General features: G+C 44.5%; 1 protein-coding gene and 1 pseudogene across 3 annotated transcripts in view; both read right to left on the reverse strand.

Moving 5' to 3' along the window:
* Positions 1-27,005, reverse strand: part of LOC135385147 (hemicentin-2-like) — a 575,110-nt gene that overhangs the window by 86,418 nt on the left and 461,687 nt on the right. The window lies entirely within an intron of this gene.
* On the reverse strand, positions 19,846-21,298 carry LOC135386396 (putative nuclease HARBI1; annotated as a pseudogene).

Here is a 27,005-nt window from a genome sequence, read left to right on the forward strand (position 1 = left end):
CAGTAGCTTTTTAGCACATCTTAGAGATCGTGTAATAATCTAGTGCCCCTTTTCACATTTACAATGCCGGTCTACCAGCCAGTAATGGCTAGCTTGCATGTATCCTGTAGAGCTAGGACAGACAAATATACAATGTAAGGCTTAAGATAATAGGGTCTTCTGTGCTCGGTTAGTTTGTTTTGCATGTGCACTTCCAATGGGTATTCCATTCGGTACACTTAGATTACAAGAAAATACAACTGAGGCAACCTGCCCCGGCTCGTGTGAAAACCTGCCCTGCTAATTGTGTGTATTGTCATACTTGACGACCTCCTCGCAGATGTTTTTCATAAACTGTTTTTGAAAGCCAGCTTTAGTTTAAAGGTACTGTAAAGCAGCACCGATCAAATGTCATTTAGTGTGGCTATTCGATAGTCCGAGCCACCAGGACAAAAACTGCGCAAGTTTCATCCCAATCGACGGTGCAATTAATTAGAAAATTACAATTAAAGATTACGGGCAACATTGTACTACGTATTCGAAATGAATCCGTACTCCTGCCACATACGGCGGCAACCACATTGCATGCGTAGGACACTGGGCCCGACATAACAGTCCACCACAATCCACCATAAAATCCGCCCCTGCAATCCACACAACGATCCACATCTGAGGATAAACGGATAAGCGAACTGAAATGAAATGCTGAGCCGTTGAAAAAAATGTGTCAGACGTTCAAGAAGCCAGACAGCGTCGGGAGTTGTTTGTTCACAGAGGTCCACAGAGAGAGTTTGTTCGTTCGAAAGAGGCCGCGAACAGAAGGTGCGCGCAGGCGCAGCAGAGAAGTAGGGAGAGCCTCCATCGAACAGCGGCCAGCACTGGGTTACTTCGCAAAAAACACTGTTAACAGGGGTTTCAGACTGCATAGGTAAACAGGGAAACTAATAATAGAATTACTAAAATAACGAAGTTCCGATGTAATAGTGTGTAATACCAATTTTCAGTGTTGCCCGCTGTACAGGGGGTTGTTTGACGCCAGGCGTCGCACCGCTCCACTACAGCGCATTTTTCATGGCAAATTAAAAATATTTATAGCGCATTGTCGGCCGTATGGTTCCGCATATGGTATTTAGGAGCAACAAAGTCTCTAGTCACATCACCGGCATATCATGCTTGTCTACTGCTTGACAGTACCTTTAATATGGACGCTGTGTATCCAGAAGATGGCACTAAAGTTCAGCGTTGGTTTCATCAGCAAGACGAGCGTACTTTCGTCACAGCAAAATCAGAAGTATAAACTGACAACTCTCCCTGGTCCCCCCTACATGATGCATATGTGCATGAACTCTATTTTGACCTGCGGAAAACCTGTGCACAAGATCAATGCAAAAAATGCAGAGCAGCTGTAGCAGATATGCACGGCGGCTTTTCTAGTAAGATTATATGCCATGTATATCAGAATCAGTTTTGAAATTCGAAGCACTGTCACCGTAGCAGGTTCTCTCCTGCCGCACTGAAGGCTACCGCGCCGAGATATGTCTTTAATTTCTATTTATTTAATAATAACTCTCTATCACAATAGATGTAGGGGCTCGAGCAAAGAAGCGAAGCGAGTTTTTCTTCTGGACGCTCGAGTGCCTCTATTTAGCAATTATATTTATAACATATATATTTTATTATAGCAATCTATCTCCGGTTTGCTTTGAATCTATCATTTGTCGCGTATATCAAACTGGAATGCGTGGAATATCATGTCGGGCCTGAGCCTTGGTGTAGTGACCCTTAACAATAAGATATTATCTCACAGCGGATGTGCATTTTTCTTCAAATGTTACGAGAAGTTAATAGATAGAAGTAAACATTGCTATAATATCGGTGCGTTGCGACTAGTGCGACAAAATACAAATAAATGAAACGAATATATGTGAAAAAGGTAAGCGTACACGTGAAATGATATTTTTGAAATCTTAAATGACCCCATGTTCGCCTTATCGTTTTCCTGTGCATGTGGTGTCTCTGAAACATCACATAACTTGCAATCCTGCAGTTTCCTGAAGAAAAAGCCTGGGTTCGGAATCCTAACAACCTGTATGTGGCGGACCAGTCCTAAATATGGGTGAAAAGCTGCCACAAAGTCGCATTCAATCTGGTGCCCGCGAACAGCCCACCGAACAGCACCGAGAAGCAAGAGGAGCTGAACTACGACAGAGCGACGCCGTCTTTGTATGAAACAGTTCCGAGTAAATGGATAATCCATCGATATTGTCTGTGTGTAAGAGTCCATAAAGAAAGTCGTTCAGGTACGTTTCCAGCTCATATTTCATTTCAAAACAAAGGGCCACGTATGCAGTCCAACTCGGTAGAGCAAAATGATATTTGTGAACGAAGAAAGTATCTTGAGCTCGAGGAAGACGAAAACAAAGTAAAATGATGCAGACGCAGCCGATAATCAGCAAACACAACAGCTAATTAATCACCCTGGAATGCAGATATTTTATGGAGAGCATGTAGGAGAGCAAAAATACGGTCCTGCAGCGTGGTTGTAGGCTGTGAAACTCCCCATTCATCTTCTCAAAATAAAGTTGTTGCTGTTGTTGTTAGGCTGCAAACTAGCTGCTTTCCGTATATGACGCTCTATGGCGCCACTCCAAATAACACACTAGCCCTACAGGGTGTCGCACCTAGGCCCCATGTATCTCGCAAGGTCAGGTAGATTGTGGCGACCACAGCACTCGTACCTACCTTAACAGCAATCGCTACATAGTGCGGAATGCTGGCGATGACTATGGACGGCGCAATGTAACAAGAAACGCGTGTATTACACAGCTATTGAGCAACTGAATTCAAGCAATAATTGAAACGTCGATGAACCGGTTAGAAGCACGAATAATTTAATTACGAGACTTTCGCGCATTAGTCTGCCTCTGCACTTCTTCAGGTAACCTTATCTCGCAGGATTGTGATTTACTTTTTGTCTACGAATAATTAGAACACTAGAACATTATGCACATTTTGATAAAGATGATGCTAATTTGTGACTTTACTTTGGAAGAAACCTATGATCTTGAGCGATGTCAAAGTGGTAGGTCTGTGGATTATTTTTTTCCGACCTGAGGGTTCGTTAATGTGCGCCCAAATCTCAGCACATGGCGCACCATACGAGCATGTGACGTCCCACGCTGAAGACGACGCGTCTAAGCAACTTTAGGAAGATACGAAGGCAGAAAAAATAGGCGATGTCAAGTTGCCGGTGGTGAGAAAATCAAAGAGTGATATTAAACGGTAGGAACAACTTATTTATTTACACATGGTAAACAAGACTTTCGTGCACGAGTGCACGAGTGCAGACTCGTGCACGAAAGTCTTGTTTACCATGTGTAAATAAATAAGTTGTTCCTACCGTTTAATATCACAACTTTAGGAACGCAGACACCAAGTAGCTTGCATTCTTTGCTGGGATCCGCCCCGCAACCTTGGAATCAGTATACGCACACTACATTTTCGTAGTGACATTCTTAGCCCTCTGTGCTTTCCTCGTAAATTGACCTTTTATTGGATACTTCCAGATGGCGAAAATCAACCAACTTTCGTGATAGTGTGGCACGCCCCAGTTTAGCGATCAAAAGGTGTTGACGGAGCTGAAAATCGACTTGACAAGGATCCATCGAGAAATGAGACTCTTGTACGGTCCATTTCACATAGTAATGTTGCAACACTGAATTTAATGAATACACCATCATTAGGAGGCATCTTCGCAGGAGCAGGACTCGTTATAATCGCCTGCCATAAACTCTAGCGCTCCTGTTTACCATTTGTTGAGTGCAGCTAAGGCGCGTTCTTAATAAGCCTATCTGCTTACTAAGCTTACGGCTATCAGCTTAAGGACGGAGCGTAAACGAACGCAGTTCGTCGAGACAACAAATCGGGCAAACAAAGGGGAGATGGTATCGCACTGCTACAGTGGATTTCCAGCACATGCGCCGTTAGCCCGTACGGGTGGGTGATATGATCCCATGAAACATGTTCATTTCCCAGATATAAATCCCTCTCAACGTAACTGTAGTCGGCGGAGGCAAACGCATTTGAATTCTCCATCTGGGTGGTAACGAGTGCTTACTGGGTTATTCGTGGAACCTGACCTATTATTTCCTCCACGTCAGGCGGGTCATACATACGTAGTCACATAGTATGCATGTAACTCGGTTTAATTTAACTTTTATTTGTTTTGCAGTTATTATGTGTGTACATGTAGATAGTGCCTGTAGTGACTTGTAGTGCCTAGAGAAACGATAAAATAAACTCAATCAATGAAGAAAAAATGGGACAGAGATGTATTAGGGAAAACAGAGGTTTTGTAAGAAATCTGTACCAACTCCCAAAGTCCAAGATAAGATAACATTCTTATAGATAGGACTTCATCTGCTGCAGCAGTAAGTCTCCGCAGCAAAATTTTGCGGGGTTCGAGAGCAGCGTGGGGCCCTTTCTATATCTATAGCCGAACCCAAATGTCAACTTTCATGCACGGTCCCCGTGAGAGTGGTGTTCATCTTGTTTGCCATTGTTGGGTGCGCATGCATTACGCCCTTCACTTTCAGGGAGCATCTTTCCACCGTGCGTTCAATTGCTGAGATGTTCATTTTCTGTACCTTGGTTTGCAACGTGGAAGAAAGAGTGATAGGAGCGCCCACCGAATAGAAGTGACGCCTAACTTCGTGGCCGGTCATGTAACGCTGTTTTTGAGGTTTTCATCTGAGAGTTGTCTGCCTAGAATTTCGAAGTGTAGTTTCGGAGCTCCTGGATAGCGTACCAGCAGCGTCAACAGTGTGTGCAAAGTCTGCTTGTTCGCATTAATAATGTGGGGGAGTAACAAGACGACAATGAGACCAGAGCTTGTCCCTTAACCACCATTTGGTTGCGCACTTTTTGCCCTTAGAGAGCTTCTTTCTCATCTTGCCATATGGTAGCGAGATATTATAGACGCACTGGTTAAATGCATTCCTTTGTTTACGAGCTTGGTCACGGAGTTCGAAATCTCACCTGCATGGTGCAATGGCTTCGCGGAATAGTTATCACTGTATAGCTGAACGTGCACTGCGTTAAAGCTCAGCTACGCCGATTTTCTAGTGTTACAGAATGGAATGGTACTCACACGATGTGTTTATAAGGGAACACTGATTATGTATGCAAAATAGTTATCCCAAACTCCTCGCGGTTTTCTGAAAAAGTGAATTTGTAGTTTCACTGACATCCCGTCTTGTGGCCCGCACACCCTGTGTCGACGACACATTCGTAGTCTGCCCGCGCTCCGGCTTGGCATGACTTTTGGCTTGGTTTCTTCCGCCAAGCCGGCCAGTTTCTTCTGCCGAGCCGTCTGCTGCGCAGATTCACATTGGGGAAGTGATAAACAGTTCGCTATTAGGGAGCCAGTATATTTCTGGACTTCACTAAACCCACGAGGAACGTGAGTTTTGCTTCCTTCGACTGCAAAGCCTTTGCTATGCCAGTACAGACTTCCTGGTGTGATTCGTGTTCTGTGCTGCGTGCCGAGAATGCAGCGTGAGCGTTTTGCTCCCGTCTGCAAGGACACTTCAGCATGCAGTTCCAATGTTTCAAACCACAATTTTCCGAAAGGCGAAAGAGAAATCTATTGACTGCAACAATCGGTTACCACTCCAACTGGGTGCCACCTTCGAAAGCAGCGATTTGATCTGTTCATCTGGCTCATACGAATGTTACGGAAGCAATATGCGCAACTTGTTTCACAAGAAGCCGAAGATGTCTCGTCCGGGATGCTGTGCCAACCTTATCTGCAGCAGGAGATTGCAGGGGCAGCAATAGGCAGCAGATAAAGGTAAGACGCATAATGTTAGACAAGTCAGTCATGCGATGCAAATTGCATCACGTAGAAGAGAAAAATACACTATCTGTCAGTTACTGCTTCATCCTTTAGAGATTACGCCCCATCGGGTGTATTCTCAGTACAGATTTGGAATTGCCTTATTTGTTAAATGATTTCGCAGGCATTCTGGCACCACCGAAAAGCTTGCACTCCACGTCTCAACTATCACCGTCTGGGTTTCAAGCTGAAGGCTGTCACCAGTGCCAACCAGACGCCCCTTCAAAGTTCATCTGTTTTTGTTGACGGAACAGTGACACCTGGTACTGAGACATTTCATTTTCTGATAATCAAGTGCATTCCATCACTTGTGCTCGACTTCTTGTGTTCGTATACCCTTGCTGTTGCTTCCTAGCTTAGAGCAACCATGACTGAGGTGCCAGCGCTTTCAGAGTACATTTAAGCAGAATCATCGTATCATATGCACGGCAGCACATCTTGTGTATTTTGAGTAAGGTATAAATTCAATGTTGGCTCAGATGTTGTATTTTGGTCACAAATAAGGTGTTCTTCCAGAGCGCTCAAGGGCAGTTCAAGCAGTTTCATGTGTGCAACAGCACATACTTTTTCTCAGTTTTGACTAAGGTAAATCGAAATCTTCCAGTTTATGTCTTTCGGTCATAAATTATGTTTTTCGAGACATTAAAACAGCATCATGTGTGCAACAGTACATACTTTTTCTCACGTGAAGTCAGGTAAAGCTGTCCGCCATGGTGTTCTGGCAGTGCTGCAGAAGCTTGTGTTGCATTCACGTGGTGTCATGTATACAAAAACTTGTTTTATGCCTTCCTGTAGCTGCTGTACTAATATTGTGAGTACAGAGACATTCCGGCAGAACATATCGGAGCATCTTGTGTGCTATTGTTTGTATCATCCGCAGCAGTATATTGATAATGTTAATTATTCAATGACTTCAGCTAACATTTACATTCTTACTTCCAGGTAAACCTGTCACAGATGCCCTACCCTTTGGTATGCATAGTTCAAGATTGTACCGAAACAATCCACATGGAGCATTACAGCACACCACATACTGCATGTCTATGCTGCGTGTACAATGCATCAAACCTATTTCTCAAGTACAGGCCAGCTGGTACGCAATTACAACATGAAACAACTGACACAGAGACCGTAGAGTCATGCCTTTTCTTCCGGGCCTCGGGTTTCATGTTATTATCCTCACATGCAGCTCAATTCGCCTGTGCTGTGCAGCATGAGCAAAAGCATATATTGTTTGTGGTCACATGACACGGGACATAAATACAGTGAAACCTTCCTATGTTGGACACCCGCGGTGCAGCCGAAGCGTCTCCTACTTATAGAGGTGTCCGAGTTACAGAATATGACGGCAACAAAAAATGGAAGAGATCACAGCTGTGAGAAATGCCCCCTTCTTCAATTTAAGGTCCTTAGTGGTACCTGGTGGTGGTGCCTGGTAGTGGTACCTCTACCCACTCTTCACTGATAATTATTACTGATTTTAGTATATTCAATTCCGTTCAGATTCTACTCAATGGCATTACGTCGGGAGCTTTTCGAGCAGCAAGGACTTGTCTCTGAAGCGTCAGCCCACTTCTCATACTTTTGGTGCAGTGCTCGTTCAAGGGCTTTAGACAAACTGAAGACAAGTGCTCACATAAAGAATTACAATGTAGACTGACAGCACTTGTTTTTGGACTCTAAAAACTAAAGCAACAAAATGCTGAGACCAGTATAGGGGAAAAAAGGGGGAAAAGTCAAGGCCACTGGCTCATTTTGGGTCTTTTTGGTGCAAAGATGGGCCAACATTGAGGTAATTTGGCCAGGGTTTTGTCTGTCTTTGCAGGGAAAACCCTATCCTACTTCCAAGATAGGGAGGTGTCCGACATAGAGAATTTCGTCCCCATGTAGTTTCAATGGGAGCCTGCCCGTGCAATGAAATCATGGGGAGTTGTCCGAGGTAGGGAGCTGTCCGACTTTGGAGGTTTTACTGTACTATAAAGCATTCTACATCATGTAATCTAACAGTTGTTCACGTTTGGATATTTCAACCGTGGAATTTACCCTGCATGCACCATACCATGTCCAAACACGAACAACTGCTAGAGAGCAGCATGTACTGTTTCCGTATACCACTTATGACTTGCGTCCTGTGATGGAAAACGGTGGTGTCTTTTTTCTGCTACAACCAGTAAACTACAGTAAAGATTTAGAAATACTGTGTCATACCATAAAGCGCTATGGGAAATGGCAGTTTGAAAAACTTGAGAAGACTGTCATTAGAATGGGGGACATGTTCTACGGCGAAATTTTTTACAATGTGTGCTGTACCACGTAATGCACTGCAGGCCTACCACAGTATGGTAACGCTCTGAATACTGATTTGCTCAAAAAAGGAATGTGTGTGTTTCTTGTACTAACTTCCCCTTATGCAAGGTTGTAGAAAAATGTTTTCAGCTAATGGGGAGGGAGAGGACATCATTCTGGAGTCTCGTTGACCTACAATGTGTCGTGTGTGAAGCTCATTTTGAAACGTGTAGGTGGAACAGGACTGTGTTCCCACATTCTTGGCATTGTTGACTAATAACCATATTGAAGTAGAGGGTACATTTGTTGCTTCATATATTTGTGTCATGGCAAAGTATGTATACATCAGTCTCAACATGCAGGTGACAAAACTGCTTTTTATGCCTAAACTATGACAAATAGTTGTCTGTTCAGCACCACTAATCATGTGCCGGCCTCCATGACACATCTGTGACATTCCAAAGTGATTAACATGTCCCATAGATGTGTGCAATGCTGAAGATGACTGTGTACCTTCTATGGATTCTTGATTCAAGAAAACTACTGTGTGATTTGCTAACAGCGCCTGGCTGTACCTTCACAATTCTACATAAAAATATGTAAATTTGCCGAAGGAAACATCATGAAGGTCCATAGCAAAAAACCCTGAGACGAGGGATAGGAAGGGACATACACAATGTCTCAACATAGCGTGTTTATGTCCCCTCTTGTATCTCCTCTTCAGGTCTCGCCATCATGGACACTATCACCAGCTCGCTTGCTGTTGAACCGTTCTTTCAACGATAAGGGTCATTTTCATGGACTGGATGGCAGCCAACATGCTGTCAATAAAAAGAATAATGGAAGGAGCTCAATATGATCCTTAGGCTGTGCGTGGTCATTGCTTTCTGACAAATGGTGACTTAGAATTTCAGGACAGTGCCTGCAGTGGTAGTATTCTTGTGTTCTCACCCTTGACGCCCATTGTGTGTCATCGGTCACCTGTAATCTGCTAATATGCACATAGCTAAAACAAAGTACATTTGTATTTCTTTGAATACAGTTGTCACATCACATTGTTTTTTACATGTTCTTTGGAAAATATAAATAAAAATTCTCTACTCTGCAAGTCTCCTGTGAGCTCTACAGAGCAGCTTCGAATTTCACTAGAAGCCACGTGTGAAACCTAGACAAAACTAGTGGTGGAGGTCCATATAGGTCATAGATAGATACTATTATTATTATTAGATCATAGGTCAGGCTTAGGTCCTGGTTGGTAGCAACGCATTTGAATCTTATTAAAAATTGGTGCAGGAGGTGACGATCATAACTAAATACACCAACTGACTCTCACAAATTTTGTGGTGTTATACTTTTGAAACAACATTAATACGCTGCAGTGGTCTTTTCTCCTTTGTTCCTTTTAACCTAGAAATATTAGGTCTTCGGCATCACCAGCCTTAGTTGCTGAGCATGCAGTTATTTACATTGAGCACTGCAGTTTCATATTTGTTTCTCTGGACAAGCAAGCCCGCTTCCCCATTTTCATAAGAGTCTTTTAGCTTTGACAGGGCATTTGTGGACAAGGAAAACATTTGGACTATTGTATATCTTGCTATGAAGTGCACTGTACAAGGCAGAGGACACCATCAACCATTTCCACCAAGGTTATTAAATTTGTGATAAAGTACATATACCTTTTGTCACTGACTAATTTGGTGGCAAAGTTACTTGAGTGGCAGTTGTGCAATATTAAGCACATGTTTAAAAAAAAATAGGATATGGGAAGTGCTGACTGGTTGAACATGTGGAGTACCCAATATAATAATTGGGGGTTTACGTCGCCAGACAACTGAGTGTGGAATACACAGCACAGTGTAATGTTCCTTATTCTGGCAATGTTGGCATGGTTCAAGAAGTGGGAAATGTTGCACTACCCTTAATAACATCTGTTGGGCCCAGCAAATAGGATACATATACCCTGATCTGAAGACACTATGCCTAACTCAAAAGCAATATGAGATAGACCCGTACGTGTTTATTTGCGAAACTATTATGAATGAAATATGGCCTGTGTGGTATAGAACAATGCGCACACACAAGTAAACATACAAAAAATACGTATAAGGGCTCTCTACCTACATGCCGCGATGCGCTCTACGAGATAAACAACACACTACAAAACTACATCCAACACTTTTTGTGCGGGGCAACTCTAATGAGCACTTTCATATAACCGACGAATGGTTCAACGAATGCAGTTCGAGTGGTCACGATACATTCCTACGTCGTTCATTGCAGTCGCGCTATGATCCTGCACAATATGTATCTCGTGTAACAAGCCTGGCAATCGCACGATGTGCATGGGCAGAAATACGGCATTCTTTCTTTGAAGACCAGTCCTCTGCAGGTATATGCTCAAACGATCACCAGGTCTCACGTTGTTGCTCAATCGCTCCCATTCCTGCACCTGTAGTAAAAGCAGCAAACGGGTTGACGTGAATGGCAGCTGAATGGTTGAACTGCGAAGTTCTCGAGCACATAATCACAATTTCACGCCGAAAATGATGTTGAGGTGAGTTTGCGGTTGTTGTTTCCATCGTTCAATAGTTCTCGGGATTACCTCGGACGAAACGCTCATCGTAGCCGGCGGCCATAACTGGATTTCCTCGCAAACGGGAGAAGACGCCAGGGAAGTCAGAGAAAGCCTCAGCTTTCATCCAATCAGACGCACGATTCTCTATCTACGTAGATGGAGCAGGTTTATCCCATCTACGTCACAAAAATGGCTGCGCCCATGGCTTGTTTTGGTTTCTTTGATGAATTAATTTTAGTAATAGGAAGACAAAATTGAGAAACGAAGGTGCGTTTGGGGGGCAGTTGGATGTGCTCGTTCTGAATATCACAACCGTTTCAACACATCGGGAAATCGGCGTAGCTGACCTTTAAGTAACCAGTTTCCGTCGAAGAACATGTGTTGACGGTGTTAGATGCCTCAATAGTACGATGCCCTTTCAGATACCATTGCTTCTGAATAGTCGCAAGATTTATACAAAGGATGCTGTCTTTCCTCGGACGCTATATGGTAAGTTATGTTGAAACCAAACAGCAAAAGGAAGGTTGGAACGTGGAATTATAGCACTTATATTGGTGTACTACACAGCAAAGCAGGTGTTGATGTTTACGGTTATCCCGTACGACATATAGTTTGACTTACAGCTTTATTTAACGGGTTTCATTTAGGGGTCATACTTTCAACCAGATTCGCACAGAAACGAAGGTCCCCAATAAAGCTCAAATGCAAATAGCCAAGAAAAGAGGAGTACGACATACCTTCCGTCCTGCTGGGTGTTCGTGGACTAACGCTTGACTTATTCCAACAAGGAGGGGCCCCAAAGATGTGTAAAAAACAAAATAATTGATCTGCTTTTTGTAATATCTTGGCGTAGCTGTACGACAGTTTCTTGGCCACAAGAATTGACTAGTAATTTCGACAACCATCAGGACAAGGGAAGAGTAACTGAGGCAACAATAGAAGATCAGTGCGCCGAGATAACAATCCAAGAAAGCCCCTGCCTACACCTGACGAGGTCCCGTGGCGAAGACGATCGCGTTCCAAACCAAGACTGGGAGGTTTCCATCCTTGCAGTGGATGCGCAGTCTGCGTTATTGTACGTGATTTTCCCTGTATAAAAAGTGTTGACACAGGCAAGGATTTTCCCAGCCCCGCCTCGCACATCCCTAGCAGCCCCAATGTTTGTTCGCCACCTCCCAAACCCCCCCCCCCCCCCGGTGGATATTATGTCGCTTTAACTCTCCGAAATGTGCTCGTTCTTCCTGTCTTTTCGCGTGGTTGGTGCAAGGATTCTGCACAAACGTCGCCTTCTTTTGCATTCCGAAGGTACAGGTCTTGTTTCGACACCTTTCTCTTAAGTTCATCTAGGACATACTTATCGAACGTTCGAGTTTCATAGAGTCAACTAGTCAACGTGTCAGTAGTATATTCAAAATACAACAAACTGCGCAGTCAAGCCCGCAAAAGAGTGACGTTTGCGGGGCAAAAGGGCAAAAAGAGATTGGTGTGTTACAGAAATAGAACTGTGCAAGTGGACGTCTGCATGCTTGATGAAACTGCAGAAAGTGTTGAGAATACACCATGAGGTCGCCGTCATTGTCTGGCATATTAGACCCAGCACGTGTCATAACTCCACCTGGGTTAAGTGGTTACCGCCAGCTGCGGCATTTCTATTTTTACTTTTTTTGTAACAATACCAGATGCGTTACACCGAGGGCTAGGGTGATCATTTTTGTGCACCTGCTATCAGCAGGGTGTCCAGTGCCGTCTTCGACCCTCCGTGAGCAGTACAGTGCTGATTGAACGACGACAAGGTGGTACACCCCCCGGCATTCCACCAGTATCCCCCTAAAAAAAATAATAAAATCCCTGGACACAAGACCCTCTGAAGTCGGGCAAGGATGCACGATGCCCCCGAACAACATGTCGCTCTATTATCACCAAGCAATAAAGCGCCACCAACCAAACGCGCAAACAACCAAACGATTGTAGTGTGTCGACCCATAGATGACATCACATCCAGCCCTCCGGGACATTCTATCATCGTCGATCACGAGTTATGTGCAGGAAGATTGTCTTCTCTACAGGGGCATTCGGGCTATGTGACAGTTCTGCGTCACTAGTTCGTCCCATTTATAAGGAGAATGTTACAGTTGCGTACATGACATTCTTATCCCTGTTGTTGTGAAGTGGTCAATGGTCGTTTCATGCCTTCATTGGTTTCGCTCGAATCTCTCCTTATTTACATCTGCTGAGCAGATGCTTATGCTACGGTACCAGTATATCAACGATGAAAGATGAAAGTCACTGAAAATGTTAGCCTTCTTAGGCAATGTGAGGCTCTGTTTGTATCTGTCCCTTCTATGTTGGTCCAGCCTCAGAACATCAGTTTCTCTCTTGTTTCTCTCTTGATACCAGCATATCTTGAGATATCGCCATTCAGACAAATGTGTAACGTGTGTTGTCCAATGCCATGGGTCGCAGAGCTGCCAAGGCCTTGCTAAAGGTCATCTGGTAAACACAAATATTCGTAAACGACCTTTTTCGTAGTGTGTGAAGGTTTCGTACGAGATATTAGGGAACTGCCTTTTGTACGGACACGTAACTGGAATATACTTCGAGGTCTCACGCTATCGCTGTTGGTGCACTTCGATGATGGGATCTTCACCAGCTAGCGCAAATTCATACGCACTATACGCACATTCAGCACTAACGCTGGTCCCACAGCGTTGCCGAGCTAACGACGGGAACTCTGCCGTTTCTTAGGGTGGTGCTTGCCATAAAACCAAAAATGTTGAACCGCGCGGCTCGGCATGCTGCCGCTGGAGCTAGCATTACACTGTTTTAGATGGAGTATCTGCCACAAAACACTCCATCCTAAAAGTGTTTTCAATAGAATACTCCCCTTTCAGGGGTGTTTTCTTGTTAAACACACTTTCTAAGGGTGTTTTATGGGAAATACACGTAATTAAAGGGTGTTTCAGCAAACACCCACTGTTTATGGTGTAAGAAGAGGAGTGCACCATGGGACTGGCACGTCCTTAATAGAAGTATAAAATGATTTACTGTGCAGATTAGTTGCACATAGCACGGAATCTCTTAACTTTTTGTAACTCCGTATCGTTGTCCTGTTGATGAGTGCTGCATCCTCTATAGCGGAAGGAAGATTGGTAAACCGGTCACTTGAGAAACTATGAAGCCGTTCCTCTCTATCACGACGCCTGCATCCTTGCGAAGCTGGTCGTAACAACAATTGCCGTGCATGAACATCTGCGCAGTATCATACTGTACGAACAGTAACACAAATGAACGCTTTTCGTGTTTCAGGTTACTGCATGTAACCTAGGTGGACTTGCTCCATGAACATGTTACGGAAGAAACTTTACAGGGGAAAAAAAAAACGGAAATCATTTGCAGCGACGATGCAAGAAAAAAAAAGGAAATAAAATAACAAGCAAAGGCAGCGCTTTTAATCCTGCTGCTTTCGACGAAGACGTCCACTGACAAATGTGGCGCTGTTTTGAGACTTGCCAACAGGTCTTCTGGAGAGGATTCAGTGCAGCAGCAAAAATTGAAATCTCTCCGCAACCTGTTGACGGAAGGGGCGCTGCTGTCCGCTCTCTTGGTTCAGTTTCCCAGTGGCTCCTAATATATTTCTTCCTTTTCACTGCACTTCGTTTGGCCGCTGTAAACGCCAGCAAATGAAAACAGAAACACGCAATGACCTCGTCAATCTGGCCCAGCATGATATGAGTCGTTCGCTGGCTATATCGTGGGGTTTTCATTATGGCGTCCAGATGATGGTACGGAAGAGGTTCTATTGGGCCGAAGTTTAGGAAATAGCAAAAAGGGACAAATGCGATGAAAGTGAGCATTTGGCTGGCCTGGTTTGTGAAATCTTCCTTTAGCATAATTGATCAGATCCAGTGCGACAAAACGGAGCGACCGACAGAATACGCCATGCAGAATAGCCACGCAAAACTGATCCAACCTTCCAGACGTTAACTGGGGATCCTATACACGAGGTACAAATGAAGCTAAGCATTCGTAAATCCTTCTTAATTTGGTTTTCACGCAAATCTACTGCAAGTTGATAATAATTTTGCTAGGCTAGTATTGGAATCCTCGATCTTGCTTTCCTGTCTCAGAATTTATTTTTTAATTCCGTGTTAGCGCCGCGAAGCAACTGTGGCTATGATCGGCGTAGAGACATTGACTGTTGGACTGATGACAGCAGGAAGGAGTGGGGGATAGGGGGTTAGTATGCGTCCTGGGACGAGTTCAGGGGGAAGTGTGCCAACATTCGTCTGGAAAGTATTCGGAAAACCCAGGGAAAACCTCGGGCAGCGCAGCCGATGGTAGATTCGAACCCGCCACATCCCAGTGTTCAGTATCACCTTGGGTACCACCTACGAGCGGGACGCCTTAACCCGATCGGCCATGCCGCTGCTCTCAGAATTTAGCTTGCATAGATTGCACATGTAATGTTGTTGAGGGAATATCCGACCACAAGGATGTTTTTCTACAGATTTCATAGATCACCAAACTCCCTACGTTCTAGGAAAGTTTATAACTTTAACAAGGCATATGATAATTCTATATTAGACATCCTTCCTGGAACCTTCATCGCTTTATCTGGTTCATCAGTTCTGACAATCTAGACGTCGACACTTGATGCGCTTCTTTTTTTGTTCACGCCTGTTATTTCCAAATGTATTCTAGCGTTGGGTCAGTGAGATAAAACGTGGTAAATAGATGCATCACTCGCCAAATAATACACTTGAAACGAAAATTGTGGCGTCTACACAGATTTAAAAAAAAGCACACACATGAATCAAGGAATCTATGAGCAGATATACCGGAGTTACGACGGAAGTTAAAAGCTGAAATCGAGAAATCAGAAATCGAGAGAAGGGTGTCACATTGTCGTGCTACAGGGATTTCTTCACTCAGGCCCAGCTAAGTTTTGGCGCTTTCTTAAACGCGGCGAATCAATTAGTATTTAACATAACGGAATTGTTTGCCATTATCCAGAGGTCAACCTAATATTTTCACTCTGTTTTCACTAAAGATGATGAACTGTCGCCTACGTTACACATCTCAAGGGATATCTGCCCAACTGATGACCTGGACTGCTCAGAAGCTGGTGTCTCAACACTATTAAACTTAACACAAAAATGTTCAACGCCCCAGAAAACATACCTAACGCTTTTACCAAACGCTATACCGTATGCATTGCTAAGTGCCTGATGGTCACTTATGAAAAATCATTGCGGACAGGTGCTACATCAGCGAATTCGAGATGTGCAAAAGTTAGACGACTATTTAAAAGCGGAGATAAGTTACTTGTGAACAATTATCAGCCTATTTCTTTAATCTCCACCTTATGCAAATTTAGGAAACACATTGTGCGAAACCATCTCACAGATTTTTTAGAAAAGGAACTTATTAACAAACTCGACACATGGTTTTAGGAAATGTTACTCTACGGCGACACAGCGGATTGAGACAAGGCACGATTTCGCTGCAGTGTTATGGAGGGTGTTTCACGAAAAATGAGCCAAAGTTTAAAAAAAGAAATGAAATTCTTCATCGCACACCAAAAAGACGGACTGCATAGTGTTACCAGGGGTATGAGGATACTCAAACTAGTTTTGTTTTGCAATCAACTAATTAATTCACTAATTAAGAAAAATAATTAGTCAGGTTTTAATAATAAGGATTAGAGTCAAAATGTCAATGCGAATGTTGTAGCGGGCGATACAACGACACGAAACCCGTTGACTGCAACTTTATACTACCTCTAACAAATTCTTTTTTTTTTTTTTCGGCTCCAAAGACAAGCTTTCGGGTTTGCAAAAAATCGATCGACGCGGGACCTGTCGCAGACGGGTAAGGAGTCAATGTCAAGCCAAAATGTCAAACTGTCAATGAGAAGTGTGACTGGCCTTCATTCGATGACAGGACGCTCCAAAGCGCTGTGATTGCTGCGCTCCTCGCGCGAAAAAAAAAAAAAACAGTTTTCCTGAATATTGAAAACAAGAAAAGACTTGTGTTTTTCCCATATCGAATTATGTCTCGATCGCTTAAGAACGTTACTCAGTATAAATATTTGGGTGTGCCATTAACAGAAAACCTTATGAAACTTACATATTAATAATATACGAATGTTCATACGCAACTAAACATTTATTATATTATGCACATTCGACATATAAATTGTGACCATTGCTTGAATATACCTCGGAACTCTGGGATCCCCATACAATTGGTATGATCAAGAAATTCGATTGTATTCACAGAAAGACAGACATTTTATATAGATTATCATGTGTTGGTGCCAAGAGACAGTGCGGATACGTGGGTCAGCGGCATCGATACATGCATGAAGGCGGCAGAGAACTTGACAGATCCTCGTGAAGACATTGAGTGCATTTAATAATCACTCCTCTTTTCGCGCACTCAAATCGGGTGTCTGGCACACCTGGAGCCGCCACATAACAGCGAAAAGCAACTTTACAGGGCTACACTTGCTCGCTCGCTGATGCCGCTTCCTGTTGTCTGCTCATGCACTGCACAGACGGAGGACACGTTGGCTTAGTTTCAACATATTCGCCTCTCCAACCACTTATAGAGGCGCTCGCGTCGTCCTCAAGATGGCGGAGAAACGAATGGCTGCCGATGAATAAATCGCCCTGCTTCATGCCTTCTCCCACAAGACACGATTCGAAGCTTGTACAAATAACACAACTCGTGCGTTGTTTCCTGCTGTGTCCGTTGTTTTCATTTACGTCGCTCCTGTGCCCGTTCGCGGCGTTTCCTCTTCGCCTTCTCGACAATCCTTCCCCGCTGTAGTTTTGCACTGCGGAATTGAGCGGTGCTGTTGTTGTTTGAGTTCTGTAAGCCGGAAAACTCCAGCCAGCTGGAAAGGCGAATAGTAACGTTGGAAGAGACGACTACGGTTGTGAAGATTCCTCTTTCTAAAAGGGAATGAAATGGAAAAGATGGGAATTTGTAACAGGCGTCATAGGGGCTGGTTACTGTGAAGACGGCAGCATGGCGTGAAGCATTAAGGCACCGCATTTCCTCCGAATAACCGCCGATATCCGTGTGCAAGTTGCCCATTGCATGGACACACATCACAAAAGCATGATAACGGCCATAAAAATATTAAAGTTTTCTGAAATCGGAGCACTGGGTAACATATAAACTGCGTGTGTTGCATCCGAGCCCACATTTCGAAGGTCGTCCCGCCGGCGCTCACTCTACGCTCAACAGGAAGCACGTCACGGAAAATCTCAAACAACCGGGCGCTTGTCGTCTGCTTCCATGCACTGAAATGAAACGGGAGCTCGAAAAGCGGCACGGAGTCTCACACTCTCGTCTGCGCGAGCGGAGCTGGTGTCGCGTTCAGTGATTGGAGTCTGGAACACTCGCGCTCAGGGGCGCCTACTGAATGCACCCAACTAATAGCTGTGGCATCCCTTTTAACAAGTATCACGCTTTCAAGTTCTACCACCACAAGACAAACGCACGGATTCTCATGATGGCCTTAAGAACTCCTTGAACGTACTTCGTCTTCTTCAGTCCTCATAACGTTTCACGAACACTCCTTCACTTGAGAAATTGATCAGCTTGTATGGGCGCTCCAGGAGCGCAGAACGCGCGGCATAGCTGTGGATGGATGGGTGAATAAAGAACCCCTTTTACATCACGTTGCCAGCGCTAGCGCATACAACAATCGCAACTTTATTTTGAGATGATGAATGGTGCTAGTGCATACACAAACATAGTACGATTAGATATCCGTTACACTCCTGAAAAAGGCTGTGCGGATGCCGCTGAGCAATCCCAGCAGTAGGGATTTGCTCTCATTATTATCTTTGTAGAACAAATTCCGGGTCATCAAAGAACAGCCGTTGCGCTGTCGGGAGTATTGTCCATTACCGACACCTCTATCCGTGTTCAAGGTTTCCTCGATCAAGGAGTGCTTTTACTCCAAGGCGCGTTTTTGTTTCACTAGCGCCACTGCAGTAGTACTTTGTCGAGGAACGGCGCTGCTTTTTCTTAAAGGAGCATGGAAGTGACCCCCAAAATATTTTTTTGTTTTTCGCTGCGACGTCTTCTGCCAAGAATAAAATGAGCTCCTGCGAAAGAAAGATGAGCGCAGGTAACCTACACAGCGCAAAAGGCTCTGTTCCGCACGCCTTTCAAAAACCCTCTCCAGAACCAAAGAGCGCATCGCGAAGCAGAAGACGTCGTGACGTATCACGGGCTCCGGCACGTGTCCAGTGACGTCCAACGGCACAGCTCCAGCATGTATAAGCGGCGCGTGAGCCGAAAAAAAAAAAGAAAAGGCACTGAGCAGTTTCTACGTCACGCGGGGCTCGTGTCTCCCGTCCGCGACTGCTTCCTTCGACTGTCTTTTGTAAATTTTATTGCGCAGTGACAATACGCCGCAGAGCGAAAATATTTTACATTCTGACTCCTTGTGGACAGCTTGACAGATGAAGCAGGGTTTCGAGTCATGTTAAATGTCACTTCCGTGCTCCTTTAACGTTCTCTTGGCTGGTCGTCTGAAGACGAAGAAGTACAGTTCTCATGCCGCTGCACGCATCCTGCATCTCCGTACGTAGTTACATCTCCGCCAGACTTTTTTTTTTCTTTCGTTGTTTATTCCTGGCAGCTTCTCACATAAGTGAATATGGAAAAAGAAACAGCAGCAACGTCGCGGTATGACACGCCCTGGCGGAAAGGATATGCAAGGTAGTCGCTATGCTCCAGACCGGCGTATTTCTAGAGGATGCAGGAAGCTCTCTCCTGTGGAAAGTTACAGGGAGGAAGCATTCTTGATACAGCAATGCCTGTTCACGAAAAGCCACATGCACCACACCAGGTCACCAGGCATTGGTGAGAGGAATATGCACCTCGAGAACTACATTATTGCTTCCGACAAGGAGAGATGCGGCCTTTCGGTAGGTTGGTGTTGGGGGGTCGTGTTGGACTGATGACAACGACAGCGGGAGTAGCAAACCTGCACGTGCAGAGGCGTGCTTGCTCACGCACACTATTTTTTTATGTAAAGCTCCTGTTCACTCCGACGTGTAGTCGCTTCCATGTTTACTGCCGCTCAACAACCAACTTGAAAACTTTTCCCCCGCGTGCCACCAGGGCAGAGCGGCGTCGCTGTCGTCGCCTGGCCAAACACTAGCCGAACGCCCCTATAGGCCGTTAAATTCGCAAAATTTCTAGGAACGAGCGCCCGGCGTGCGGCTGCTCCTGATGTCTTGGCGCCTCGGCACTTCCAAGAAGCTGTTTCGTTTGTACTTTGTCGGTCATCTGCTGCTAGCTCCCACGAATCGTTCATTGTTCGTGCTATACTGTGCAATGCTTCACACGCGGTTATGATTGCCACAGATGTCTCGACCTTAGTTTGAAGTTTCATGTCTAGGCATGGAAAGCGTCGCTTTCACACACGAAAGGCTCGCAACCGTGTTGCGGGTCCTTATGTGAGCGTTGTTGTATCGCTTCTCAGCTTGCGAGCGCGGTTGTTGTAATGGTGTCAGAAGATATGGAAGACATGGATAACCACTGTCACCAAGGGGAATGCCAGGTAGCAAACGTTCTTCGAACAAGAACTTGGCACTGCTGTTGTCGAAGATCCTGCTGTCGTGGACAGAGCCAGGCCAACTAGCGACAAACTGCAGTTCTGGCCCATTTATAGCTTATAATGGGAACACGGACAATGAGAAATTACGGCACGACTGGAAGTATACCTTTCTTACACATTATAGTTCGACAGAAGAACTTTGCATGGTGAGGCCTTTTACGTACAGGTACAAATCATTTTCATTTCGTCCGCTCTATCATGCTTAGAAACTTCACAACCGAAAAGTAAAACGTAGATCAAATACAATTCGTGGCCGTACGCCTCGATGGGCAAGGTAAAGGTCAGCTTCATAATTATGCATTGCACAACTGAATAATTAAACATCAGGAACGCTTTCCCTGAACGTTAATAGAAAAGTTACCGTTCCTGTCTCGGAGCGTTTCCGCTGAAGGACCTCCAGGGCTCTTTATCCTAGCATGAGTACAATCAGTGCACCCAGTTACACCTGGTACACTAGCAATTCCATAGAAATTTTGCATAACCAGAGTCATGCCCTCGGGTGCAGGAAAGGTAACGTGGCGCGGAAATAACTTAGTGGCGATGGCCCTGCTGACCCTCTTCACTAGGCGGCACACTGTCGGTTGTGACACATTGGAAATGCCCGCGTTGGCCAGCGGAAAAGTACCACCAGCATAGAACCGCAGCGCTGTAGTCACTTGCAACAGCGGCGGCAATGGCGAGCCTCGTTCATTTGGGTACGGCCGAAGCAGTGTCGTCAATTCCTCTACGATGGAAACAACGGTGCCTTTGCTCAACCTGTACCTTTGCTTGAAATCTTCATTGGTGTACCGTTCCAACGAGTTCTGCTGTTCATACAGTAATTACCTCTGCACTGCTGCAAGAAGAGGTCGCAGCGAGGTGCGGACAGCGAGTAATAAATGCGACTGATTCTGTGAAATCTTCCACGTCCCATCTCTCACGCAGTAAGCCAGTCCGCGTGTCCACCATCTCTGTACAGCATGTGCACGAGCCCGATACCTCGAGCATCCCGAGGAATCGTACGGCCTTTCTCGAGCGGCGACCCCCCAAGTCACCTCTTAAGAATGTCTTGTACCTCAAGGGACGTATGTGAAATGCAAGAGAGAAAAAAGAAGACGAAGTTGGTTAAAATGTGTGTGGCTACAGATAATTTTTAAAAAATGCAGGACGCCTTGGAACAGAAGGATTCCTTCGTCAAGAAAGCCTTGAAGCAGTCCTTCAGATTCGTATCCGAATTCGGCGGAAAGTCACTCCTTCCTTTAGTCATCCATATCGACAGTTTTATATATGTACTCTTGCTTTCCGCGAACAGCGGTTGAAGCAAGGGAAAGAAGGGAAACATATTTTGAGAGTTTATTAGAAAAATGTAACAATGCACTGTTTCTTCAGCGAATTAACCTAGTTATTGATGGCATGTTTCACAAATATGAAAGCCATTGTACCAACGTTTTCAATAGCAAAGTTGGGTTGAGTGAACTTCTTTAAAATTATCAGGTAATCGACTGTATCTTGGACGAAGCCGTGGCAACCACACACTCTAAAAACAGAACTTGACCGCTTAACGAGCTCATTCCCCACCAGCGCTTACAATGGTGTCGTTCTGTCTTCTCATTGCCCCTCATTCTCATGCTCTCATTGCATTTTTGTAACGCTCAACGAACACGCAAACCGTAACAAGGTTGACGTGGACACCCAGTCTTCGGGAAATGGCAAGGCAGAGCGATGCTGTTTTAAATGCTGTGTTTCTTTTTCTTTTTAAGTATTATGCCGCGAAGCTCAGCTTTTAGAGTACAGAGAGAGGAAATAGACGGTTCCCGTCTTCTTCGATTTGATGCGTGTCGATTCAACCCGGATCCATGTTGTGTTTGCTTATGACATTATTATCCGCAAACTTGGCTGAGCCTGTTCAGTCCTAGGAGTAAACAAAGTCATATCTGTTCGACTCCTCCATTTGCTACATGTTCAAATATGCAGCGCCGCTACGACGACATTGCCAAACCACTACTCGCCATCTTTTATGTAAAGCCTCACGTCCCCCTAAGCTATATAAATACTCAAAGAAATAAATCACCGAGGCGAAGATGCGTGAGGCATCGTTTTTCACGATGCCTCGTTTCCATTTCCTCCAGCAAACAACGCTCCTTGCGTGAGACAAAGAAGGTTATGTCTACAAAAAGAAAAAAAGTATCTCGACTCCCTAACAACTTCTTTTTCTCCTCGAGTGCTCGGCTTTCTCACTCAGCAGAGCACGAAGTAAGCGTTCACTTCGAGGCTTGAAAAATGGCGCGTCTACGTCCAAGAAGGACCGTGGGCATCCATGGACATTCCTTCTCTTCGGAGTACTTTTTTTTTGCATCGTGAGCCGTGATTTGTTTGGGGACGTAGCCTAGTGGCCTCACCCACGTCGCCTTGTCAACCTTAATCCATTAATCTGCATGGACCGCGCGCGATGAAGATAAAGTGGTTGTTAATGCCGCAAGAGATAACGTCCGTGGGCAGTGCAGCAACGAGGTCACTCCAATACAAGTGTGGATTTGTGGACGGATTTCATCAGGTTGGTATAAAGTGCACTGGGGGTTTCGACAGTTTAATGGTACCATGTCAAATAGGAGAGATTATAGGACGTTGCGCGGACTGATGGACAAGGTGTGCGACCAGCATCGTTAAGGAAATTGTGTTCTGTGGGCGTACTTTATACTTTACGATCATAATCAGTGCGGGTGACGTGTACCGTATTAAGTGGAACTGAAGAACAGTAGTAATTTAGATAATGAAACTGAGCACCAAAACCTCAGGATCGAACTTCTTCTCGTTTGACACATAATATTTTTTAGCCTTGTCAATCAGTGAACAAACCTTCAGAGCTCAAACAAGGGTGTTTTCGATAACCATACGAAGTTTTTCAAATATAGAGTGATGGTTGGTGTATTCTGCTACAGCAGGGCTTAACGGGAGTATACCATAAGGCATAACCTCACCATACGTGCAAGCGCACCGGCCTCAGTGGATCAGCGTTCTAAAACTCACTTGTGTCAACCCGAGGGGTGAGTAGCTACTCTCCCACCCGAGGGTAGCGACTCCACACAGTGACTCGTGCTAATTCTGGCGAGGCGCGGGTAGCCAGAGTAGTGGTGTCAAAGCTGTTGTTAGCTGTGGCTCGTCTGGACTGTATCATGGAAAAAGCGCGAACGTCTTTGTTTGTTTCTTTGAAAGAAACAAAGAGGAGAAATTGAACTCGTTTCCCGACGTGTTCTGCTACCCCAGACATCATTTATCCCCTCCGCCCCCTCCCCCCAAAGTTAAACGTACTTGTTGATAAGTTGATACGTAACGTCTTTGTGTGGCCCATGCGATATATTCTTGTCTTCAGCACCAACGCTCTGTCCTCAAGGCTCTCTTCGCCTTTTTGGACGCCACAGGACTTCGATCCTCATTGTAACGGGACCCATTTCTTCATTCCCCGCTTCATCTCCAGCAATGGGGTAGAGTATCGCCCCCGGCGATGAAACTCCCCACCCATCATCCTGAAATAAAGTTGTTGTTGTTTCTTGTCTTCAGAGCAGCAAGCGGAGGATCACATATATTATACGCTCAAACTCGACAAATTCCATTCGGATTTCGTGTTTGGGTCCCAAAGGAAGCGAGCACTTAAATAACGTGAGAAATTGTTGTTCTGATGCTGGAACACATAGAAAGGACAAATACATACAAAGCCTAAAAAATCCAGGTAATCCATCGGTATGACATCATGACTTCCATCTTCCATCAACTTAAATAAACACTTCCCCGTCATGTAAAATCTGTTTCCTATGTGTTCCCACAGATTTTCCGCTCCGCAACTGGTGACCTGGCCACAAACACTTCACGTCTCTACTACCCTAACACATGCCCGACTCAAGCTCGTCACCATCACTGACGTCGTCGAAGAGGAATGGCGCCGCGTTGAGCAGAATGTCATCAAAAGTATCTCCGCCGCCTGCTTTCGCAATGAGGACCTGCGCACTCGCGCCTATTCCACAACCAACTCCAAGACTCCCTTCTCTCTTGGTCACGTCGTGTAGTACAAGGCATTGCCCTGTTGGCTTGAGCTCGACGTTGCCCATGCAGGAACACGCTCCGTGCTACCCTCTTTGTTAAAGAACCTACTAAGGGTCAGGGTTCACTGCGGGTTCTGCGGGTTGCAATACGTGACAGGGATTGTTATATAGACATGATGCGATTTAAATGTAATGTAAGTGAATTCGGGGTCATTATGATCTATCGCTGGCCTTCATTTAGCACTGTTCCCCCATCGGTAAAGTACGCTTGAAAGAAGATGCAATATCCACGCGTCGCATCTGCACCGGACGCTATACGTACTACGAACATAGACCGCTACTGTTTCTTTTGTCTTTTGTGTGTGTTGCGTCTGTGTGTCGAACTTAAAATGCGAGTTGCTTATTCAGGTATGGAAATGCTGTCGTCGATTATCTATGGGGAGAGTCTAATGTACCTGGGCGTAGCTGAGTAGATGGCGTCATCATCCGCGTGGGATAAACGAAATGTCATGTATGCGGCCCCTCGTAGCTTTTGACTAACAGGCCTGCTTCCTGTGAGTTTCGATCGGCGTTCTGTGAGACTTTTCCAGGCAAGTGTCTCCATGCTGTCCCCTTTGGATTCTGCCCTGATCCCTTCTGTCTCACGTCCTTTTGGCTCTTCCAACGTGTCCGAACACCCACTGCTTAGTGAATGCAGTGAACTGAACAAAGAAATGTCACTTGATGCTTCGATATGCCATAACAGTATGTGACGTAATGTCATTGATGCCATCGCTTGGGCATTGAAGAGTCTCTACAGTTGTGTTTGTCTTAATATACGCTACGTCTCTGCGCGTGAGAGAAACAAAATGTTATGGTGGTGGTGCTTCTGAATCAGCGATGGGCAGAGTACTTCAAAATTATACTTAAAGTAAAGTACAAAGCACCAGGCAAAGTACTTCAAGTACTCATCAAGTACCTTGCCAATTTAATTTGTATCACTTTGCATTTCACTGTTTAGTATCTGTGTCTTGTCTTTTGGCAAAAGTTTAGCGAGTATTCTTGACAAATGATCTGAAGCCATAAAGTCTTAGGTTAAGTGCTAACCCGTGAATATAAGCTTAATGAGATGTCATAATTTGCAGTTACATGTAGAAAGGTAATCAGTCAGCTGTGCTGTGATTATGCAAAATAGTATTATACCCTGACTGATCCAGGATTACCCGCCTAGTGTGATGTTCAGGTACTAATCTTCTGCTATAACAGACTAGGAAATTTCAAGGAGAAAAAAGTACAAGGCAACAGCGGTTATATATTTCTGGGCGTTCCTTGCTTATTTTGAAATACAACATGTTTAAAAACAGAATATGAAGAAAGTAAAAAAGGATGAAGCACAATGTAAGCCTTCATTTTAATACGACTGTGATCTGCAGCAATGTAATCCATGTGACCAATTAGAAAAACGTAAAATGTAAAAATGAAAGCCGGTGTGTCTTTCAGAGTGTTCATCATGTAATGCAATCACACATATAATGTGATAAAAATGCTTATTAATTGCCAATGAAGGAAACAATATAAAAAAGCATATAACCCTGCATTGCAAGAACTGAAATGACAATGGACCAAGTCATTGTGCTGCCGGTTGCAGTGTCGGAATGTGAGCGTGTCTTTGTATTCCATTCGTTTTACATAATCATAGAAGCGTTGGTATTTTTTCAACATTTCAAGCCTCTCAACAATAGATGTACTTCAACAAATATGCTCTTTCAAAGCACAAAAATCCTTTTTTGTAAAATGTTAGACTGGGACTCTTGGTACTGCATCCCACAAAAAGCGTTAAAGTGACGGCAAGAAGACGAAAACTCAGAGATAGCCCTATCTGTGTCTTTTCGTCTTGTTGTTGTCATTTTAGCGATTTTAGTAGGGTGCATTTTTTATAGTCTTTTGTGACTTTTTTGTCTCTGGAGTCCAAGTTTGGGTACTTGAGTATGTGACGGGAAAGTACTCGGAAAAAAGCACTTGAAGTACGGCACAAAGTACACGATTTAAAATATACTTAAAGTAAAGTACAAGTACCCAGAAATGTACTTAAGGCTACGGTCCCACTCATCATCCGAAAAGTGTCATTTTCAGTCAAAGGTTACACGGCTTCTCGGCAACTTACGTGAAATATGTTGGTACCGTCGGAAAGCTTGTTCTTTGGGCAAGCTAAGGCAAGAACTCGTTTTTTTATGTGATGATCAGCTGTGGCGTTATAAAGCGAGAAGGACGACCATATCTTCCATTTTTTGTGTTTTTCAGTCAAGGATGATGCGAACACGAAAAGAGATAGCGCTGTCAATCTTTTTTCAAAGTGACGTTACACAGTATGCAAAGGAAAGTCAAGAACGTTTTTACTCGCGTAAAGCGTCATTAATTGATTATTGCCTATCAAATTTAAGAAAAAAACGCTACTTTTACACTTGCCATAAAAGACTATTCTGTACTTATTCTCGGCTGAAAATATGATCAGCGGGCGGGTAATGATCAGCAGGAGTGATGTCCAAAGTTTTATCGCAAATGAAAGAATAATAAATAAACAAGCGTGGTTCAAAATCGCACACCTAAATACACAGAAACGCAGAA

The sequence above is a fragment of the Ornithodoros turicata genome, chromosome 2, assembly GCF_037126465.1.
Source record: "Ornithodoros turicata isolate Travis chromosome 2, ASM3712646v1, whole genome shotgun sequence".
NCBI lineage: Eukaryota > Metazoa > Arthropoda > Arachnida > Ixodida > Argasidae > Ornithodoros > Ornithodoros turicata.